The 6,480-nt window shown below is 31.3% G+C and overlaps 1 pseudogene across 1 annotated transcript; it reads right to left on the minus strand.

Moving 5' to 3' along the window:
• Positions 1 to 6,001: 6,001 nt before the first annotated feature.
• On the minus strand, positions 6,002 to 6,088 carry NCU15148 (annotated as a pseudogene). Its single transcript has one exon. The product of its transcript is annotated as a tRNA-OTHER (tRNA).
• Between the last annotated feature and the right edge of the window lie 392 nt (positions 6,089 to 6,480).

Genomic DNA, 6,480 nt, shown 5'->3' on the forward strand with positions numbered 1-6,480 from the left:
CCGGCTCCGGTTTATAGTCCGGCCCCCCTACCGCTTGCCGCCTAGGTACCTATCTCGGTTCTAAGAGATTATATTAATTGTACTAATATACTAAATCGACCTTATAATTAGATTAAGCTTATATTTAGAGAATTAATAAATATAATTAACTAATTTTAATGATATACTTATAGTAATGCCTACTATCTTCGAATTCGCTAGTAAGTTTGTACTCTTCTAAGTAATTGCTAAATTCTAGATTTTAAATTTTTAATTCCTAAATAGAAAGTCTATTATTTTTATTTCCCCCGTAAATTATATAATAATCCTCTTCTTATAATGTATATCAATCCTAGGTTTTAACTTTTTAATAGTAAGTGGAATAATACTATCCTTAATTAGTATAATCCGGGTATTATACTAGGCTGGATAGCTAATATTAATGTTTAGTTATATATAAGTATAAACGTTGTACTTAATTATATTGTTAAATATATTTCTAAAGTTAAAATTAGGATAAAGAGTTATATAGAAATCGCTACTAAAGTAATTCTTAATATTATAGTAAGGTAACTAATTAAGCAATTTATAGCAAAGTTTATAAATAAACTTATTACTAAGCGTAACTAATCTACTTAAGAAGTCTATTATATTCTTATAGACCTTCCTTTATAGGACAATACTAGAAAAATTATTATAATTAATTACTATCATCGTAATTATCGAAGTATTATTATTATTAATCCTAATATAGATCTTTTTACTAATGAACGGCGGAGACAAAATACCGCCGCTAAAGCCGCCGATACCGCCGCCGCTACCGGTCAAATTAATAATAAAGGAGGAGGTGTTTATATTAATACTACTAACCGTATTCAGTAAATCCAATCCCCCTACTAGAAATATATAAATTAAGAAGAGAGGTATACTAATGTATCATATTTCGAATTTCTTACTACCTTCGACCTTAGACTACAAACTAGACTTCTTATAGACTACGCCAAATTAAAGGTTTTTAATTACTTTCCTATATATAAAGCGGAAGAGAATTAGGCTAATTACGCCCGGGTTAAACTTATGCTTCACTACCCCCACCGCCGGCCGGATGACCTTTATACTATTAATAGTATATAATATAAAACCCTTAAAGAAGTATTTAATATATATTAATAAGAATATGAATATCTAAATAATTATTATAGTAAACTTCCTACTCTAGAACCCGAGGATAACTTTAAGCCTCCTAGTTAAGAAGAGGAAGTAGATAAACTAAATTAGGAAGATATTATAAGAGATATACCGAATTGTATTATTAATAAAGATCTTAATAATATTTTAGGACATCAGCCTATCGACCTTATCTATAATTAGTATAATAATTATATAGCTAGATATTAAGAATTTTTTGGTTAAGCCGGTAATTATTAGAAAGTACGGAAAACTAGTTTTAACCTTCCAAATCCTAAACCTATTATACAACGTATATATAATACTCTTAATCCCGAGTAACGTATAGTATTTAATTTATTCACCAATTATTACCGTATTATTTTTAATAATAAGGCTCCCTAATAGCTACTTCTTTAAATTGATGGTAAAGGCGGCACTAGCAAATCCCATCTTATTCGACTACTTTTTTATAAACTTATTAATATAGTTAGTAACCTTCCTAAACCCATTATTATTACTGCTCCTATTAGTATAGCTACCAATAATATTAACGGCTATACAATCCATTCCCTTTTCAAACTTCCATTTAGTATTGGAACTTTAAATAGTCTTAATAGTATTAAACTTTCTAGTATTTAAAGAGAGTTTAGAAAGTACAAGTATTTTATTATTAATAAAAAGTCTATACTAAATATAAAGAATATATATTTTATTAATAAAAAGCTACAACAAATGTTCCTAGAAAACTAGTATTGACTTTTTAGTAGTACTAATATCCTTCTTCTTAGGGATTTCTTCTAATTACCCCCTATTAGCCAGAAGGTATTATATTACTAAGAACCTCTTCGATTTATTAATAATCCCGATACCTAACTTAAAATAGCCGGAGACAATAATACCAATAGACTTCCTAACGAAATAGAGGAGTAAAAGCGCAAAAAAAAGGAGGGAAAGCTGGATTATATCTAATATATTGGCCGTACTTACTATTTTACTTTCGATTAGAGTATTGAATTTAAGTAAATTATATGCTAATAGGGTAATAACTAGGCTAGATTTCGTAAAGTATTTAAAGGTTTAAAAACCAATACCCCTATTATTCGTTATTAGGAATTATTATTAATTCGTTATAAATAAGTACTATTTATCAATAAACAATTAGATTTTACCGGTACATTACGTATTTATTTAATTAATACTATAATTAATAAGTATAATCTTATCTATTTAGAAGTATTAAATCGCCCAGCATTTGCTATTAAGGCCGCTAATAATCTATAGAGTATTAAAGCTAGTAATTATACTAAGGCTAGCAATTTATACAATAAATTAATTCTAATCATTAGTAATAAAGTTATACTTACAAAAAATCTCTAAATTAAAGGAGGGTTAATTAACGGTTCGATTAGTACGATTATTAATACTATATAGAATACTAATTAATATTATAATATTTAGTAAATTAAAAAACCACTATATCCATAAATATCTACTAACGTTATATCTTACAGCCCCGAAGCCGGCAATCCCCCTTTCATTATTCTAGTATACTTTCCCAACTACCGTAGCCCTCCCTATTTTAAAGACTACCTAGATATCGATATCTACGTTATTCCCGTCTTCCGAGTAACTCGTAAATTTCAACAAAACGCCACTCACTATACCAAAATCCAATTCCTATTAACTATTATATACGCTATTATAATATATAAGTTATAAGGCTAAATGCTAGACCGAATTGTATATAATATTTCTAAGAAAGATTTTGCGGCTAGCTTATCTTATATAGCCGTATTTCGTATTTAGACTTTACAAGGTTTTATATTCAATAAAACCTTCTCTATCGATACATTGCGTATTAAAGTAGATAGGATATATCGCTATTAAGCCCTCAATATTATTAAATAATGTAATTAGTAGTTAGTTCCTAGTTAACTATTACTACTATAAGGTCCCGAACGGACTCCTCTAGCAACTAACCGGGCTCGCCGAATAGGTCCTAGACTGGGTAATATTGGCGAAGATTCTAATGATGCTAATGACGGCCGGCCACCCCGGGGTAGGGGATTAAGGGGTAAATATAGTAAATCTCGTAGTAGATCGTTATTAAAAGTTCGCGGTATTAATATTCTTTTACTTACACCTGCCTCTAGCAGTAAACGTTGTAGTAAACTACTAGGTAGTAGAGCTAGTAGTATAACTCCTTCTAGAAGAGTTAGTTTAGGAAGGCTTCGTAATAAACTTCGTAAAAATACATTTAATAAACCTCTATAATTAAGAGGAGGATAGAACGATGTAGAAATAATATAGATATATTGTAATTATAATTTAACTGTAGCTTCCTTTATATATTTATAATATAATAAAGCACTTATACTGCTCCTTCCCAACTACAATTTTTTTATTTTAATATCTCTCTTTCTTTCTCCTTCCTTATATCTCTATCTTTCTCTCGTATTCAACTTTTTATTCCTTTTATCAATTATCAACTATTAACTATATTAATTATTTTCGAAGATAATAATTTTAAATTCGAATAGTACTTTAATAATATATTAAAAGAAGAAAAAGAACGCTATAATTTACTTACTCTTAAACGCTAACGTACTACTATTAGAGGTTAGGTTAGTACTAAAACGGTATTACCAGCTAAAGATAAACTTCTTTATAAGAAGAAGACTACCGCCGTTAAACTTTATCTCCCTATCCAGCTAAAATAATATATTACTCTCCTTATTAGCTATAATTCAGATTATTCTAATTCGGGATTTAGGTAGCTGAATCTCACTACCGGTTTATATAAAAAAAAAAAAAAAAAAAAAAAAAAAAAGAAAGGAGTTCAACTCGACTTATTCTACGTACCCTAATCGAATACCTTATAGTATACCCTTTTTCAGAACAACCATTAACGGTACCGAGAGATAGTACGTCTTATAGCAGTTTTATATCTCCTATTTCCCCGGAATAGCCTATATACAGTCAATATTAAGATTAGAAGATAAGAAGGATCTAAGAGAGGTTAGTAATATAATAATTAAGCGTTTAAAGAAGAAATAAGGCACAAGCAGGGAGTTGAACGCGCGAGCTCTTTAGACTTACACTAGTAGCAGTTGCGGGCGTCCCCGTAAACCGCTATACTACGGGCGTTCCTATAATACCCCCAGTAGGGTTAGTAATAGTAAAGTAGTTGGAAGTAGACTATATTACTTAATTGGAACGTTCTAGAGACTATTTGCTGTATTTACAATTGAGTTTATAGGCTAAATAATAAAAATCTAATAAGAAGGGTTAAATCTAGTAATATTTTAGTTAGTATTGTACCCTTAAGTTAGGATTAACTGCTAAGAACCTTCCTGTACTTCCCGTCTTAGTATTAGCGCTAAAAAAAATTGGCGGCGATTAATTGGGTATATTTAATTTCTCTTCTTTTTTTTATTCTAATTTAACTTCCAACTTCTCTTCTTTTTTATATTCTAATCTAGCTTTTCACATACTAAGAACATTAGGGTTAGGGTTAACTATTAGGGTTAGGGTTAGCTCCGGGGGTGTAGGGGGCTGGTGAGAGGCCCCCGCTTGTGAATGGTTCTCTTGCCTTACTAGGACATTAGGGTTAGGGTTAGTAGCCGGGGGTGCAGGGGGCCGGCGAGGCCCCTGCAAAAAAAGATATTATTTAATATTAAAAATAATAGAATATTTAAATAATTATTTAGTACTTTAAAGTAGTAAGAAATTCTTATTTAATTTAAATATTTAAAATCTTTTATTACTTTAAAGTAGGGTATATCCATGGGCGTTTCACTGTCTTCGTTGGCCACATCAGGCTCCGGCCAAGGAACGACTATTTTTAAATATATTAGCGGAAGAAAAGTATTATAAGTAAATTCCTATAAAATAATTACCTTTAAAAAATCTTAGCGCCCGCTAAGTACAAGTATAGGTACAAGTACAAGCACTAAATACTTAGTACTAGGCACTGGGTACTAGGTATTAGGTATTAGGTACTAGGGTACTAAGTATTAGGATATTAATATATAATATAAGCTACGAATTTAGATATAAAATTAATATTAGGATAATAGCCGATGTTGAATTAAATATATAATTACTTATAATTATTTATTTATTTATTTATTGTCTTATTACGCTAACTAGTTATACTAGTCTACCCAATAGGTATACGGTACTACTTCGTTCGTAATCTAAGGGAAAAACCGTATTATTGAAAATCCGGATGAAAACCCTTAGCTTATCTCTTTCCAACCCTAACCCTAACCCGAACCCTTCGTTCCACCTCACCGTAGGGGGCCCGGGGAGCCGTAGTTGCTTCTTTCGTCTTATCTTCTCTCAGTACGTTATTTCTTAATCCTGGTAGACTTCGTTGCTTCTAATTAGTCCTTTAGACCCCACCCCCTACCTAACGTTTCGGTAGCGTTTCTTTCGTTCTAGAAGCGGGTATTCTTCTTTTATCCTATCTTTAAGGTAGGGATAGGGAAATAGGGTTTTACTTTTATAATTAGAATCTTCGATTTTATTGAGATTAGTAAAATAATGTAATTGGTTAATTATTATATTACCGGACGGGTTCTATCCAAGCGGAACCGTAGCTTTGGAATGGATTTCGGAGGTAGGGTTCCAATTCCTAAACCCTATTAGCGGAGCGGGGAGGCCGGCGCGTCTTCGATTAGGATAAGATTTTTAATACGTGCCCAGTTACGTATACTTAAGGTTTTGGACTAGGGTGGGCCCCCATATTTGATTTTACTGTAAATGCTCTTCTTCTTAAGAGCGTTTAGTGGAGCGCCAGCGGGGAAGATCTTTCATCCAATCCGGCTGAAAAACCGGATGAAAGAGGGGGGGGGAGCGGGATTCGAACCCACGACCTTTCGGATGAAACCGAAAGGGGGCCAAGCTCAGATCTTCCCAACTGAGCTATCCCCCCACTTATAATTATTGAATTGAATAATAAATAATTTAAAAAAAACGGCCGAAACAATTAATAGTAGAGATATTAAACGGTAGATCTTTAAATAAAAGTATATAGTTTATGCTATTCGATTCGTACTATTTAATTTATTTGCTAAAGATATTGAATTAACCGATTAAATTAATTATATTATTAAGGAAGCCCCTAGTCTATTTAATAATTTAATTTACGAAAATAAGAAGTAGCTTAGTACGAAAAAGACTAAACTAATTTATAAGGAAGCGGAATTCAATATCCCCGACTCTACTAACAATATATATATTCGGCCTACTATTATTAGTAAAATAAAGGATATATAGCGAATTTACTACCCTATCGCTGAATTTTATTTGCTATTGTCTATTGCT

The sequence above is a fragment of the Neurospora crassa genome, linkage group IV, assembly GCF_000182925.2.
Source record: "Neurospora crassa OR74A linkage group IV, whole genome shotgun sequence".
NCBI lineage: Eukaryota > Fungi > Ascomycota > Sordariomycetes > Sordariales > Sordariaceae > Neurospora > Neurospora crassa.